Source organism: Mobula hypostoma, chromosome 18, assembly GCF_963921235.1.
Source record: "Mobula hypostoma chromosome 18, sMobHyp1.1, whole genome shotgun sequence".
NCBI lineage: Eukaryota > Metazoa > Chordata > Chondrichthyes > Myliobatiformes > Myliobatidae > Mobula > Mobula hypostoma.
In genome coordinates, this window is record NC_086114.1 from 53,615,574 (window position 1) to 53,631,833 (window position 16,260).

The 16,260-nt window shown below is 44.9% G+C and overlaps 1 protein-coding gene across 4 annotated transcripts in view; it reads right to left on the bottom strand.

Moving 5' to 3' along the window:
* Positions 1-2,791, bottom strand: part of LOC134358542 (casein kinase I-like) — a 191,898-nt gene extending 189,107 nt beyond the window's left edge. For all 4 annotated transcript variants that reach the window (XR_010020892.1, XR_010020893.1, XM_063070883.1 and 1 more), the window contains exon 1: positions 2,660-2,791. The gene's annotated coding sequence lies outside the window, so the exon portion shown is untranslated. The remainder of the gene's footprint in view (positions 1-2,659) is intronic.
* Positions 2,792-16,260: the final 13,469 nt, after the last annotated feature.

A 16,260-nucleotide genomic window follows, 5' to 3' on the forward strand; every position in this document is an offset into this window, starting at 1 on the left:
TCATGCCCATTAGGTTCCAATCCGGCTGTTTTGAAAGAAGCTGCATTGCAAGTTAATGACACCTAAACACAAGAGATTCTGCCAATGCCGGAATGCAGAGCAACACGCAAAACTCTGGAGGAACTCACCAGGTCAGGCAGCATCTATGGAAACAAATAAACAAGTCGACATTTTGCGCCAAGACCCTTCTTCGGGATTGGAAAGGAAGGAGGAAGACACTGGAATAAAAAAGTGGGGGGAAAAGGAGGATACTGGAAAGTGATAGGTGAAGCCAGGTGAGTGGAAATAATAAAGGGCTAGAGAGGAAGGAATCTGAGAAGAGAAGAGGGGAGGTGGACCATATAGGAAAAAGGGAATGGACCCAGGAGCGAGGGAAGAAGCAGATGAAGAGAAGAGGTAACAGGCCAGAGTGGAGAATAGAAGAAGGGAGGGGGAAAACATTTTACCAGAAGGAGAAATCAATGTTCATGCCATCAGGTTGGTGGATATGAGGTGAACATGACAGAATATGAGGTGTTGGTCCTCCACCCTGAGAGCTGCCTCGTCGTGGAAGAAGAGGAAGGCATGCACCGATGTGTCGGAACGAGAATAGGGATAAGAATTAAAATGGTTGGCCACTGGGGAATTCCACTTTTAGCAAATGGAGCAGAGGTGCTCAACAAAGTGGTCCCCTAATTTGCATTGGGTCTCAATAATGTAGAGGCTACATCGGGAACACCAGATACAACAGACGACCCCAGCAGATTCGCAGGTGAATTTTTGCCTCATCTGGAAGAATTGTTTGGGGCCCTGAAAGGAGGTAAGGGAGGAGGTGAATGGGCAGGTGTAGCATTTTTGTCACTTGCAGGGTTAAAAACGAATGGACAAGGGAATCTTGGAGGAAGTGATCCCTCGGAAAGCGGTCTCCCTCACACACCTGGCATCACTTATCTTCTAGCTTGTCCTCCATCCCTCCCCCCACCCCCACCTTTTTAGTCTGGCACCTTTCCCTTTCCTTTCCAGTCCTGAAGGAGGATCTTGGCCCGAAACATTGACTGTTATTTATTAATTTGCATAGATGCTGCCTGACCTGCTGAGTTCCTCCGGCATTTTGTGTATGTGTTGCTCAAGATCACCATTTTCATTGCTTCAACATTACCATCCTCATCGCAGACATTTCCCCAACCTGAACACTCTGTGTTTCCAATCATTTTCCATCCCTATTCCCAGACCACCCGCACGCCATCTGCCCTCTCTCAGGCGAGCCAACTCACTTGCACATTGTTCCCTTCACCTTGCTGCACCCAAACACCCCTCACCCATCAGAGCCCATTCCAACTCTCTTTGCTCTCTATTCACAGTCCAATTTATTTCTACAGCCCCGTCATAAGCTCATTTACATAACATAAGAGCATTTAGTCGTCAGGCAAATCATTCCTGATTCATCTCCTTTCCCTCCCCCGTCTTCACTTCAGTTCTGTGTCCTTCTCCTTCCTTGCTGCCAGAACCCACATCTTTCCTTCCATCTCTCTTTCTATTATGCTTTGCTCTCCTCTTCCTGCTCCCTTTCCAACCTCCTTTTCTCCCCACACCACCACTTGCTCATATCCCATCTCCCATCTTCATTTTCTCCTCCACCGGCCCCACGACAGTCCTCCACTGCCTACCCTACACCTCCAGCAGCCCAACCAGCTCCTCCTCCACCTCTGCCAGCATCTCACATCCACACTTCCTCCACCTGCCCCTCCCTCCCACAAATTGCAACCTGCCACCACCATCCTAATGCTGTCCACCACTCTGGACAAGCCCCTCACCTCTTAAATACCCCCATTCCCTCACACATCCCAAACTTATGTTCCACCCTATTCATTTGGCTCACCATGTCCCAACAGCACCCTCCTCATCCATACACTCTCCTCCAGCAGTCCATTATTAAACTAGCCCACCTCCACTACACCCTTCCCCACCACCTTGCCATTCTCATTTCTTCACTCCTTCTCATTCCATATTGTCTCCTCGCTTTATACGCACCCATACCATCCCACAGATGCTCCCCACACAGCACTGTTCAACTTTCTCTCCCTCTGCTATTACCCAATCTCTCTCCCCACTCCGATTCCGTACCTCTCTCCTCCTCCCGCTCCTCTCCACCTCCTGCCCCCGTGCTCCCTTACCCCTACGGCCTCCTCCTGCCCCCTTCCCCCCACACCACCTCCGCCTCCTGACTGTCCTTCCTCTCCTTCACCCCCGCCCCCTCTCCCCCACTTCCTCCACCACCTGCCCCCGTACCCCTACCCACCCCCTCCTTCTCCTGCCCGTACCCCGTTCCTCCTCCGCCTGAACCCGCCCTTCTCTCCCCAGCGCTTCCTTCTCCTGCTCTCTTCCCCCTCTCCCAGCCACCGTTTCCCCTCTCCTCCTCGTCCCCAGCCACCGACCCCTCTCCTACACCCGTCCTCCCTCTCCCTCGCCTCCTACTCCTCCTCCTGTCACATACCCCTCTCCTCCACCTCCTACCCCGAATCCGCTCGCCTCTCCTTCTCCGCCGCCGCTGCTTCTCCCCCACCAACCTCACTCCTCAACCCGGACTCCCCGTCCCCGTGTCCCTCCCACACCCGTCTGCTCCCAATACTGTCCGCATCGCGTTCCCTCCCGGGCCGTGCTGCGATCGGCGGGCTCTCACCGTGTACGGTACTGTGGGGCCGGGTCTGCCGCCTGCCGCTCTCCGCCGATCTTTCCCTCCGCTTTTTCTGTTTTTTCCTCCTCCGGAAGAAAAGCAAAAACCAAAGAAGCCAACCGGAAGTGGCTCTGCTATACCGACCGCTGGCACGCAACCGCTTCCGGATCAGAGTCCCCGTGTTCAGTGACGTCACATCACTTCATGGCGTCATAAGTCACCAAAGTCTACCTTGACTTGTTGATTTGTAAGTGAGACGTTCTTCTTGAGATTGGACACTACCTGGTAATGCTGCAGGGTCTAGGCTTGTCCAGATCTGTGTTGGTTCTGAGTCCTGTCTAAGTTTGGGGTTAAAGGAAACAAAGTGGCGGACATACTAGGCAATCAATCACTGAAAATTAAGGATATAAATGTGGTGCCTTTGTATAAAGGGGAGTTGAAAGCCATAATTAAAATGTCAATTTGATCGCTGTGGCAGCAAAGTTTGGATAATGCAAAGAAAGTATTTATATAAAATTCAGAATGGTGGGGATTCAACTGGGAGATGGGTATAAAAGCAGAGAACAGTTATACTTACACATTTACATATTGTAAATAATAAGTTGATTAATTCCTTGTTCTGAATTAATATGCATGATACAGACATTTGTGGGTAGTGCACTAGTGAAGACGGTGCAGCATCTTTGAATGCAGTTTCTATGAAGTGCAAAGGAAATATCTAATTGCTAAATTGAGACCTTTGGGACAGGCACAGGTTAACATGGAAGGTTTGTCAGGATATCATTGCCATTGTAATGTATGTATGTGCATATTTGACCGTCTGTAAAGCATTAGACATTTTGATATTTGAGTTTGGTGAGGGGGGCAACTAATGTGTATATTTCCTAAGCAACCCACCCAAAATGCTGGAGGAACTATGCAGCATCTATGAAAATGAATAAACAATCGAAGTTTTGGGCCAAGATCCTTCTTCAGGATTGGAAAGGAAGAAGGAAAATGCCAGAATGAAATGGGGGGGGGAATAGCTAGAAGGTGATGGGTGAAGCCAGGTGGGCAGGAAAGATAAAGGGCTGGAGAGGAGAGTGGACCATAGGAGAAAGGGAAGGAGGAGGGGATCCTGTCTCGTTGCTCCACACTCCATATCAATAGGTAGAACGACACACCTAATGTTGGTCTGCCAACCACCATTAAATTTTACAAGAAGCAGAAGTTGATTTGCTGGCATGGAGGCTTCCTTCAATAGAACTCACTCTGCACCTACCTCAGGTTTTCTTTTAATGTACAATTAACATTTACACCATAAATTATGATGTTAATTATGGACATTCTGGGTCAACAACATGAGGATATCAATTAATATAAAGGAGGAACTCTAATGGCAAAAAGTCTTATCTGGTTTTGGTTAATAAAGTTCAGGTCTCCTTACATAAAGGTGTAACTGACATTGAGAGCATAATGAGGCTATGAGGGAAGAGGCAGAAATCTAGCAAATGAAATGGTGGAGGTTATCCATCATGTCCGACGATGACAGGAAACCTGTGTGGTAAAGTTTTTTAAATGGAAAAGCCATTGTACTGGGGCACTTCCACTCCCTCAACCTCAGAAGTCCGAGTCCAGTGGTATGAACAAGTGCCACAAACTGGGATCTACCTTGGTTGCAGTGGATGACCATGATGTCTCTGTGCCTTGTCACGCTCTTCACTCTCCATGGAGCTCGGCAGTACCACCTTCCTAACTGTTGGATCTCACTGTAGATTGCATCCACCCAGTCTGACTTCTCATGCTAGGACAGGCATGTCCCTGTCTCACTGGGGTATGAGGCCGTTGGCTAACTTCACCTGGTTTAGCCCACCTGTCGAAGCGGTTGATATGGCCGCTGTCGTGTACAAACAGTTACTTGGAGCTGAGAGCTGAGTGACCAAAGGTGAGTCAGCTGCCACAGACTGGACACGACAAGCCCCTTCACCAGAGGTGCTACTCCTCCCTGGACGCACCGTACACCCCAGAAAAATTAAATACAAAGTGGCAAAATATGAAATTGTCCTTTTAGGAGAACTTTTTCGAAAGCATCTAACTGGACAGATCACAAAGTTCTTGAGACGCAGAAGGATCCCAGTGTCGTATTTCATATTTTGCAAAAGACTAGGCTGTGGTTGCAATGAGTAATTTGCTAACTATTTGGTTGATAATTGCAAACAGAATTGAAAGAAAACATTGAGAATAAATGGCATTATTGCTTGGACTCCAGTTACAGATTGGGTGGGTTATCTTAGGAGGAGGGCTTGTATCTGCTGGAGTTTAAAAAAATAAGAGTAGATTTGTTTGCAACGTATCTGTCAACTTTTTGGCTCAGGGCCCCAAATTTTGTGTTTCCGACAAATGGTTCTTGACCTGACATGCTTCGCCATTTGAAGCTGGAAAAGTGAACTGGTGCATTATTCCTTGCATGCTTTCAGGAGGAGTGATTTTTAACAGCTCTGAATGATTGCCAAATGGTATTCATTCCTTTTTCATAATAATCCATATAGACCTGTTGGAATTACCTTGTAGACAATTTCCATGCCTGGAGCGTTGCTTTAAGAGATTGTTTTCTAATGTCAGGGAAATACATACAATATACATCCTGAAATTCTTTTTCTTCGCAAACATCCACAAAAACAGAGGAGTACCCCAAAGAATGAATGACAGTTAAATGTTGGAACCCCAAATTCCCCCCTCACGCATAAGCAGCAGCAAAACGACGACCCTCCCCCTTCCCACCAGCAAAAAAGCATCTGCACCCTCCACCGAGCACTCAAGCATGCAGCAAAGCATCACTAAAGACTCAGACTTGCAGTACCCCGAAGACTACTCGTTCACCTGGTATTCGACATACCACAGGCTCTCTCTCTCCCTAATAAGGGAAAAAGAGATGTCCCCATTTCACTCCAGGCATTTAAAGTAAATTTATTCTCACAGTGCATAAACTGTACGTCATGAAATACTACACTGAGATTCGTTTTCTTGCAGGCATTCACAGTAGACGCAAAGAAACACAATAAAGATGAACAAACAACCAGTGTACAAAAGAAGACAAAACTGCAAACACAAAAAAGTAACAATAATAAATTAGTAAATAAAACTGAAAATGCTAGTTGTAGAGAACTTGAAAGTGAGCCCATAGATTGTGGAATCAGTTGAGTGTTGAGGTGAGTGAAGTTATCCATGCTGGTTCAGGAGCCTGATAGTTGAAGGGTAATAGCTGTTGCTGAACCTGGTGGTGTGGGACCTAAAGCTCCTGTACTTCCTTTGCCATGACAGCATTGAGAACAGAGCACAGCCTGGATGGTGGGGGTCCTTGATGATGGATGCTGCTTTCTTGTAGATGTGCTCAGTGGTGGGGAGGGTTTTCCTGTGATGGACTGGGCTGTATCCACTACATTTTGTAGGCTTTTCCATTCATGGACATTGGTGTTTCCATCCCAGGCCGTGATCCGATCTGTCAGGATGCACTCCACTGTGCATCTACAGAAGCTCGTCAAAGTTTTACATGAAATGACGAATCTGCACAAACAACGAAGAAAGTAGAGGCTCTTTGTCACTTCTTTGCAATGGCACCTGTAATGATAAATCCTCTGAAATGATCACGCCGAGGAATTTAAAGTTACTGACCCTCTCCTGATGATGACTAGCTCATGGACCTCTGGGTTCTTCCTCCTATGGTCAATAAGCATTTTAGTTTTATTGACATTGAGTGAGAGATTGTTGTTGTGGTACATTCGGCCAGATTTTTATCTCCCTCCTAAATCACTACCTTTGATTCGATCAACAACAGTGGTGTCATCAGCAAACTTGAATATGGCTTTGGAACTACCTTAGGCTCACAGTCATAAGTATAAAGCAAGTAGAACAGGGGCTAAGCACACAGCTTTGTGGTGATTGTGGAGGAAATGTTGCCAATCCAAACTGACCGGGCTCTGCAAATTAGGTAATTGAAGATCCAGTTGCACAGGGAGGTATTGAGACCAAGGTCTTGGAGCTTATTGATTAGTTTTGAGAGGATGATAGTGTTGAATGCTGAGCTGGAGTCAATGAAAAACATCCTCATGTATGCATCTTCTATGTGCAGATGTTCCAGGGATAAGTGAAGAGTCAATAAAATAGCATCTGCTGTTGACCTGTTGTGACAGCAGGCAAATTGGAGCAGATCCAGGTCACCTCTCAGGCTGGATTTGATGTTTCATGACCAACCTCTCAAAGCACTTCATCACGAAGTAGATGTACTGTAAGTGCTGCTGGATGACAGTCATTGAGACAGGTCTCCACACTCCTCTTGGGCTCCAGTATGATTGAAGCCTGCTTGAATCAGGTGGGTACCTCAGACTGCCGAAACGAGAGGTTAAAGATGACAGTAAATACTCCAGGCAGTTGATTTGCCCGAGTCTACAGTAGTCAGCCATGTACAATATCTGGTCAGATGCCCTCCATGGGTTCACTCTCCTGAAGGATGGTCTCACATCAGTCTCAGAGTCTGAAATCACAAGGTCGTTGGGGGCTGGAGAAGCTTGTGAAGGTTTTGATGGTCAAAGTGAGCATGAAAGGCATTGAGCTGATCTGGGAGCGAAACCCTGTTGTTACCTGTGTCATTTGTTTTATGTTGTAAGAAGTAATAGCATTCAAGCCCTGTCACAGCTGTCAAGCATCCTTCAGTGATTCAAGTATGGACTGGACTTGCAATTCATGCTTGAGAGATGTCTTTTTGAAAGTCATACCTGGACCTGTTGTACTTTCCTTGGTCACTAAACCCAATACGCTGGTACAATATATTGGGAAAATCAGGTTGATGCTGCATCCCAAGAGAAGGAATTTGTAGAATGCCTATGAAATGGCTTTTTAGAGCAGTTTGTGGTTGAACTCACGAGGAGGAAAGACATTCCTGGACGGGTGATGTGTAAATGAACCAGATATGATTAGTGAGCTTAAGGTAAAGGAAACCTTGGGAGGCAGCAATCAAAATATGATAGAATTCACTCTGCAGTTTGAGCAGGAGAAGATAAAGTCAGGCGTATCAATTATTACTGTGGATAAAGGGAATTACAGAGGCATGTGAGAGGAGCTGGCCAAAATGGATTGGATGGGGACTCTAGCAGGGATGATAACAGAGCAGTAATGGCTGGAGTTTCAGGAGGCAGTCCAAAGGCACAGGATAGATACATCCTAAAGAAGAACAAGTATTCTAATGGGAGGACGAGGCAACCATGAGTGACAAGGGAAGTCAATGACAGCATAAAAGTGAAACTGAGGGCATATAATATAGCAAAAAAAATGGGAAGTTAAAGGATTGGGAAGCTTTTAAAAATCAACAGAAGGCAACTAGATAAAGCTATAAGGAGAGAAAAGATGAATTGTGAAGGTAAGCAAGCCTAAAATATCAGAGGGTACCAGAAGTTTTTTCCAGATATATAAAGAGTAAAAGAAAGTCAAGAGTAGATACTGGACCTCTAGAAAATGATACTGGAGAGGTAGTAATGGGGACAAAGAAATGGTGGATGAACTTAATAAGTATTTTGCATCAGCCTTCCCTATGGAAGACATTAGTAGTTTGCCAGAAGTCCAAGGGGGCAGAAGTGAGTGTAGTTGTTATTACTAAGGAGAAGCTACTTGGAGAAGGAAGCTGATAGGTCTGAAGGTAGATACATCGCCTGGACCAAATAGACTACACCCCAGGGTTCTGAAAGAGGTAGCTGAAGAGATGTAGCGGCATTAATAATGATCTTTCAAGGATCGCTAGATCTGGAATAGTTCCAGAGAACTGGAAAATTGCAAATTTTCTTTAAGAAGGGAGGGAGGCAGAAGAAAGGAAATTATAGACCAGTTAGCCTATCCTCAGTGGTTGGAGGGGTGTTGTATTTCATTATTAACAATGAGGTTTGGGGGTACTTGGAGGCACAAATAAAGCAGGCCAAAGTCAGCATTGTTTGCTTAAGGGGAAATCTTGCCTGGAATTCTGTAGGAAATTCTGTAGTCAAAGGAGAGTCAGTGGATGTTGCTTACTTGGATTTTCAGAAGGCCTTTTGTTATATTTTGTAACTCCAGGAACTAATCGAAAGAAAAACACAGGAGCCGAGCTGAACTTGTCTACTTAGTTTTTATTTTCTTTTTAGTGAGGCTCTCATATATGACATTATGTCATAATGACGTATGCCATTCATGTACTACTTACATATAACCCCTAAATTATGTAAATGAACAAAGAATGCCTAATTAAACAATGTGTTTACAATATTACTCAAATATTACTGAACTATTGAATACATTACACTCCTCCCTGTTTAGCTATAAACTCCAGCTCAATCTAGAATGTATTTCAACTCAAATATGTAACATACTGCTCTCTAATCAACATTTATACATATATAAAATACACCTACTATATAGACATCCACAGCATAGTAAATTTTAAATTGTCCCATTCAGGCCTAGAGATTTAATCACTGTGCTGGATTTCTTACTCTTGTGGGATAACATCTTTCCTGACCAGAGGGGTCACTCTGTTTGGCGGTTGAGACTTGTGGCTGTGAAACAATCTTATGTTCTGGGGCCTTCTCTGTGGTGGTTCTAGGAGTTGACTCTGGAATTGCAGGAAGTGGTTCTGACAGCTCTGGCCATCTTTCTTCTCCAACAATTGACTCTGCTTTCCTCAGTTGATAGATCTGTCATCTCTGGATGATATCAGACGCAATCTCCGCTGTGTAGGAGAGCGGTCCAGTTCTGTCCTTAGTCTTTCTGAATACTTACTTTTGATCATCTTGTTGTCCCTCACCATGACTGCTTGTCCAGGAGTGAAATGCTCAACCTCCTTGTTTGAGGATCCTCAATTTGCCTCAGCTGTTTGTGCTGCATACTCCTTCTGAGATTGGGTTTGAGGAGATCCAAGTGTGAGCAGAAGGAACAGCATAGCTGGTGAGATATTGGTTGTGGAGTGTGCTACATTGCAATATACAAGGTGGAAATTGGTGAGCTTCTGATTCAGTATAGTGTGTTCTACTGACATTGCTCGTAATGTTTTCTTTAGACTCTGGACAAACCTTTCCACTAAGCCATTTGTAACTGGGTGGTATGGTGCAGATGCAATATGTCATTTTCCATTTATTTTCAGGAATGACTGAAGCTGTTCTGCCACAAACTGTGGTCCTTTGTCATTGACTAAGTATTCTGGAACACCAGTCCTTGAGAAAAGGCTTCTCAACACATCAAGAGTGTGTGGCTGTAGTGGAGGAACACTTTGTAGCTGCATCCACCACTACCAAGAAATTTGTGCCCATCAATGGTATCTGGTAAAATCCACATGAAGCGTCTACCAGGGCAATTCAGGCCATTCCCAGGGATGGAGGGGCACTGCCCTTGGCATCTTCTGATTGTGTTGGCATCCTGACGGTGCACAGTGAGCTGCTTGAGCTGCTCGATCTGCCACTGGACAAATCTTGGAGCTAGTGCTTTCATTTTGACCGTGTGCAGATGACCGGCATGTACTGTAGCTCCTCAAATGTTTTAGCTCTCAGCTTGGATGGTACAACAACTCTCAATCCCCACATAAGGCAACCTCCATCAAAGGCAAGACCATTCCGGCTCTGGTAAAAATGAGGAAACTGGGATTTCTGCTGTTCATTCCAGCCATTTTTGTTTGCCATTTAGACCTGTGACAATGTGGGGTCTTTTCTGGTTTCCCTTTGGATCATCTCTGCCATAAAAGGGAGAACATATAAAGAGAAGTGTCCTCTTTTGTAAATTTTTCAGGTATTTCCTTTCCAAGGTTAAACAGGACAATCCATCAGCATTTCAATGATTAGTTGTTATCTTGAATTTGATCTTGTAATTATATCCTCCAAGAAATGGAGCCCATCTCTGTATTCATGCTACTGCTGTTAGTGGAACACCCTTCTTTGGATTGAAAATGGGCACCAGTGTTTGATGACCGGTAATGAGGGTAAACTCTCTCCCACGCAAGTACTAGTTGAAACATTTTACACCCCAAATCAGACCTCTATCTATCAATCTGTACGTAATGTTTCTCTGCAGCAGTAAGGGAATGTGATGCAAAAGCTATGGGGCGTTCACTCCCATGACTCATAACATGGCTGCACTTACACCATAAGGCAAGGCATCACAGGCGAGCTTTACTGGATGATGTGGATCATAATGTGTGAGTACAGTGTCTGACGTCATCACTTCCTTTTCCTTTTGTTCATTGCTATTTCTTCCTGACCTGTAGAATGAGTTCAAGGGGTGGAGCACAGTATCCAGGTTAGGCAGGAACTTGTTATAGTAATTGAGAAATCCTGAAAAAGACCGCAACTGTGATACACCCTTTGGCCTTGAGGCATCCACCACTGCTTGAGTTTTCTCAGCCCTCGTGTTATATATACTGTATGTGCGTCAAAGGTGTAACCACAGTAAGAGATGTGTGGTTTGAAGAATTTACACCTGTTGCATTGTGCTCTGAGCCCATAATATTCTAATCTTTTTAACACTGTCTGGAGATTTTGGAGATGTTCCTCACTGGTAGCAATGATATCATTCATGTAACACTGAGTGCCTGAGTCCATAGCTTTCTGCCAGAGTGCAGGTGCAGATGTTGCTTCAAAAATAAGCCTGTTATAGTGACAAAACCCTTTGTTAGTGTTTATGGCGAGAAACATTTTGGAATCTTCTTCCATGTCCATCTGTAGGATTTCTGAGCTAAGACACTTTGCTGGTGTTGCTCTCCAGAAATGTTTGCAAAGATATGCTCTATCCTGGGCAGAGGGTATTGATCTACTTTCAGTACTGGGTTGATGCTGACAGACCCATCCTGCTAGGCTACACTGGTATTGCCCATGGGCTCCACTCAACGCTGGAAAGAATTCCTTCAGCCCCCATGTGACTAGTTCACTGGCTACTTTATCACGGATGGTATAAGGAGCTTGATAGGCTTTGTAAAACTTGGGTGTGGCAGTTTCAACACTGTTTTACCCTTGACATGTTTGAGTTTCCCAATTCCATCCTTGAACACTGCTGTGGCATCACAAGCACAAAATATTCTGCAGATGCTGGAGTCAAAGCAGCACGCACAAAACGCTGGAGGAACTCAGCAGGTCGGGCAGCATCCGTGGAAACAAACAGTCAACGTTTCGGGCTAAGACCCTTCGTCAGGACTGAAGAGGGAGTGAGCAGGGGCCCTATAAAGAAGGTGGGGGGAGGGTGGGAAGGAGAAGGCTGGTTGGTGCCGGCGGCCAGGTGAAAAACCAGTAAGGGGAAAGATCAAGGGGTGGGGGAGGGAATAGGCAGGAAGGGTGAAGAAGGAATAGGAGAAAGCACAATAGGTAGTGAGGCTCTTCTACTACCCATTGTGCTTTCCCCTGTTCCTTCTTCACCTTTCCTGCCTATCCCCTCCCTACTTCCCCTCCCCCACCCCTTGATCTTTCCCCTTACTGGTTTTTCACCTGGCACCTACCGGCCTTCTCCTTCCCACCCTCCCCCAACCTTCTTTATATGGTCCCTGCCCCCCCCCACCAGTCCTGACGTAAGGTCTCAGCCCGAAACGTTCACTGTTCGTTTCCACGGATGCTGCCCAACCTGCTGAGTTCCTCCAGCGCTTTGTGCGTGCTGCTTTGACATCATCCAGTACCTTCCTTAATTTGCTTTCGGTTGCAGGGGATGTGGCATGCAAATAGTGGATGGCTCTCCAATCAAGTTGAGTTGTCTCGGCCAATCACAGCCCCGCAATGCTGGCCCTCCTGTTTTTACCACATACACACCCAATGTAGCTTGTTGATTGTTGTCTTTCACTTCTATGAATAACATTCCACAGGAGTTATCTTTTCTTCAGTATAAGTTCTTAGTTGGATATATGCAGTCTTCAGTTGAAATAGTGTTCAAACTCATTTTGTGGAATGATTGAAGCAACCAAGCCAGTGTCCAATTCCATTTTAGTTAATTTACCGTTCACTTCTGGCGTAAGCCATCTTGCCTGTTTATTGTTAGTTTTCATATTGTAAATCTCAAGGCTACCTAGTCATGTGTCATTGTCTGATTTTTCATCAACAGCATGCAGATTAATGCTGTTTTTGAAACTGCATCTTGACTTTTTATCTTTTACTCTTCCTTTGCAGTCCATTTATTTTTGTCTACCTGACATGCTGTTTGTATGTGTCCTACTTTGTTGTATTTTCTGCAAGCTTGCCTTTAAATCTGCATTGATCTGGTGTATGTGAGCCCCTGCCACAACAGTAACACAATTTGTTCAGCCAGGCTGGTTTCTGCTTATGATGTTGCAATTTTGTTCATGTTCACTTTCATTCTGGACTGCAGCATAATTGTGTCTCTGACTGCTGTTTCTATTAATACAGCAATTTCAACTGCTGTTTTAAATTTGAATTGCATTTTAGTTAGGGGCCATTTTTGAATGCTTTCTTGTAAGATTCCACAAACTAAATGATCTTTCAGTGCATCATTAAGCCCATCGCTGAACTGACAATGCTCAGACAATTCCTTCATTTCAGCCAATAAGCTGAAATAGACCCCCCCACTTTTGTTGATTCCAATTATGAAACCTAAAGCGTTCAGCAACAGTTTCAGTTCTAAATGTTCCTGCATTACATTCATGATATAAGATAAGCTCATTTTGGCTGGTTTGGTTGGAACAGTTTAACTTCTAAGCAAACTGTGTGCTTTTTCACTCATTGCACTCAGCAACACTAGCATTCGGTTTTCATCCGCTATTTCATTTGTTTCAAAATACTGTTCAATTCATTCCAGTGTACCTCATCCAGTTATCTTTTCTGCAATCAAATGCATCTACCTTTTTAGCCAGCTTTTTAAAAAATTATTATTATTATTATCACCTGGCACTCACTGTTTATGAACTTGTGGCCTTACTCATTGCTTGTTAATAATGTCCATTTTTCTGACTTTTTAAAAACTCAAATGTCTCTCTACCCTTCTGAATAAAAATGTGTTGTGCTATATTTTTAACTCAGATGTTTCTCTTCTCTTCCGAAGAAAAACGCACTGCTCTTTTCTTTAACTCAAACGTCTCTGTCTTTCTCTCTCCCCTTCTGAAGAAAAATATTCTGTACTTCAACAGGTAGGTAGTCTTCTCGGGTTTGTTTTAAAACCTCCTCACCTCTGTTATGCTTTATAATTCCAGAAACTAATTGAAAGAAGAACACAGGAGCTGGGCTGAACTTGTCTACTTCATTTTTCTTTGTTGAGGAAGTAGGGGGGTCTTCAGAAGGACTTGGACTGATTGAGAGAATGGATAATGAGGTGGTATATGGAATACAGTGTAGGGAAGTGTATGGTCATACACTTTGGTAGAAGAAATAAAAGTGTAGACTATTTTCTAAATGGGGAGAAAATTCAAAACTCAGAGGCGCAAAGGAGTCCTCGTGCAGGATTCCCTAAGGTCAACTTGCAGGATGAGTCAGAGATAAGGAAGACAAATGCAATGTTATGACCACCTCTATCACCAGCACGAGAAAATCTGCAGACGCTGGAATTCCGAGGCAAAACACACAAAATGCTGGAGGAACTCAGCATTTTCTACACTACATCGATGATTGTATTGGTGCTGCTTCCTACACGCAAGCTGAGCTCATTGACTTCATCAACTTTGCCTCCAACTACCACCCTGTTCTCAAATTTACTTGGTCCATTTCCAGCAGCTTCCTCCCCCTTCTCGATTGCTCTGTCTCTATCTCTGGAGACCGTCTATCTACTGATAACTTTTATAATCCCACTGATCCTCACAGCTACCTGGACTATACCTCCTATCACTCTGTCACTTGTAAAAATGCCATCCCTTCTCTCAATTTCCTCTACTACATCTGCTCTCAGAATAAGGTTTTTCATTCCAGATCTAAAGAGCTGTCCTCCTTCTTCAAAGAAATGGACTTTCTTTCTTCCACCATCAATGCTGCCCTCCCCCTATCCTCCCACTGTCAAACCAGGGATTGGGTTCCACTTGTCCTCACCTACTACCCTCTAGCCTCCACGACAAGCACATAATTCTCCATAACTTACACCATCTCCAATGGGATCCTACCACCAAGCACATCTTTCCCTCCCCCCCCCCCGCCATTTCCACTTTCCACAGGGATCGCTCCCTACCCGACTCCCTCCCCACCTGGTGCTTATCCTTCAAATGGGAAAAATTGCCACACCTCCTCCCTCACTACCATTCAGGATCTCAAACAGTCCTTCAAGATGAGGTGACACTGCACCTGTGACTCTGTTGGGGTCATCTACTGTATATTGGTGACACCCGACTGGGAGACCGCTTCGCTGGGCACCTATGTTCCATCCACCAGAAAAAGCAGGGTCTCCCACTAACCACTCATTTTATTTCCATTTCCATTCCCATTCTGACATATCAGTCCATGGCCTCCTCTGCTGCCGTGATGAGGCCACACTTGGGTTGGAGGAGCAACACCCTATATTCCATCTGGGTAGCCTCCAACCTAATGGCATGAACATTGATTTCTCTAATTTCTGATAATTGCACCCCCCCCCACCTCATCATTCCCCACCGCTGTTTCCCTCTGTCACCTTTTCTCTTTACCTGCCCATCACCTCCCTCTGGTGCTCCTCCTCCTTCCCTTTCTTCCCTGGTCTTCTACCCTTTCCTATCAGAGTCCCCCTTCTCCAGCCCTTTATCTATATCATCAATCAATTTTCCAGCTCTTTACTTCACCCCTCCCCCTCTCCTGGTTTCAACTATCACCGACCACCTTGTGCTTCTTCCTCCCCTGCCCTCACCTTTTGCTCTGACTTCTCATCTTTTTTTTCCAGTCCTGATGAAGGGTCTTGGTCCAAAATGTCGACTGCTTAGTCACTTGCACAGATGCTGCCTGAGCTGCTGAGTTCCTCCACCATCTTGTGTGTTTTGCCACCTCTACCACCATTTGGTGTTCCCACCACCTCCTCCCTCTCCAAGTCCAGGTCCACTCAGCGGGGAAGATCGCTGGCTTTCAGCTATCGACATTAAAAGACCTGTTCACTGCCAGAGTGAAGAACAAAGCTGAAAAAGAATTCCTGCTGACTCCACCCACCCTAGCACTCACCTATTCCCCAAATTGCCATCAGGGAAATGCTACAAGTCCATCACCACGGTGACTACACGTCATCTCTGAAGCTTCTTTCCTGTTCATATCCAGCTTCTCATCAAAACTCATTCATGTGTAATACCCTCACTGTCCCTGTACACCATCTATTAAGTGGTCTTTCCTGCTCTCCTTGTTCTGTTGATACCTATTTAGTCTGTTCATATGTTCACATTTATTCTTTACGTGACCTTTCTGCTAATTGTTGATTGCTCAAGGCTGTTCGCACTGTTGTCTTGTAAATTAGTTGCTATTGGGTTGTCAGCTGGGGTATTGTCCTGTGTTCTATGTTTGGCACTGAACCACAATCCATTCTGGTATGTTCATATGCTGCCAATAAAGTGAATCTGAATGATAGCATTCATTTCAAGAGGACTAAAATATAAGAGCAAGGATGCGATGATAAAGCATTGATCAGACTGTAGCTGGAGTATTTTGAGTAGTTTTGGTCCCTTTATCTAAGAAAAGATGTGCTGGCATTTGAGA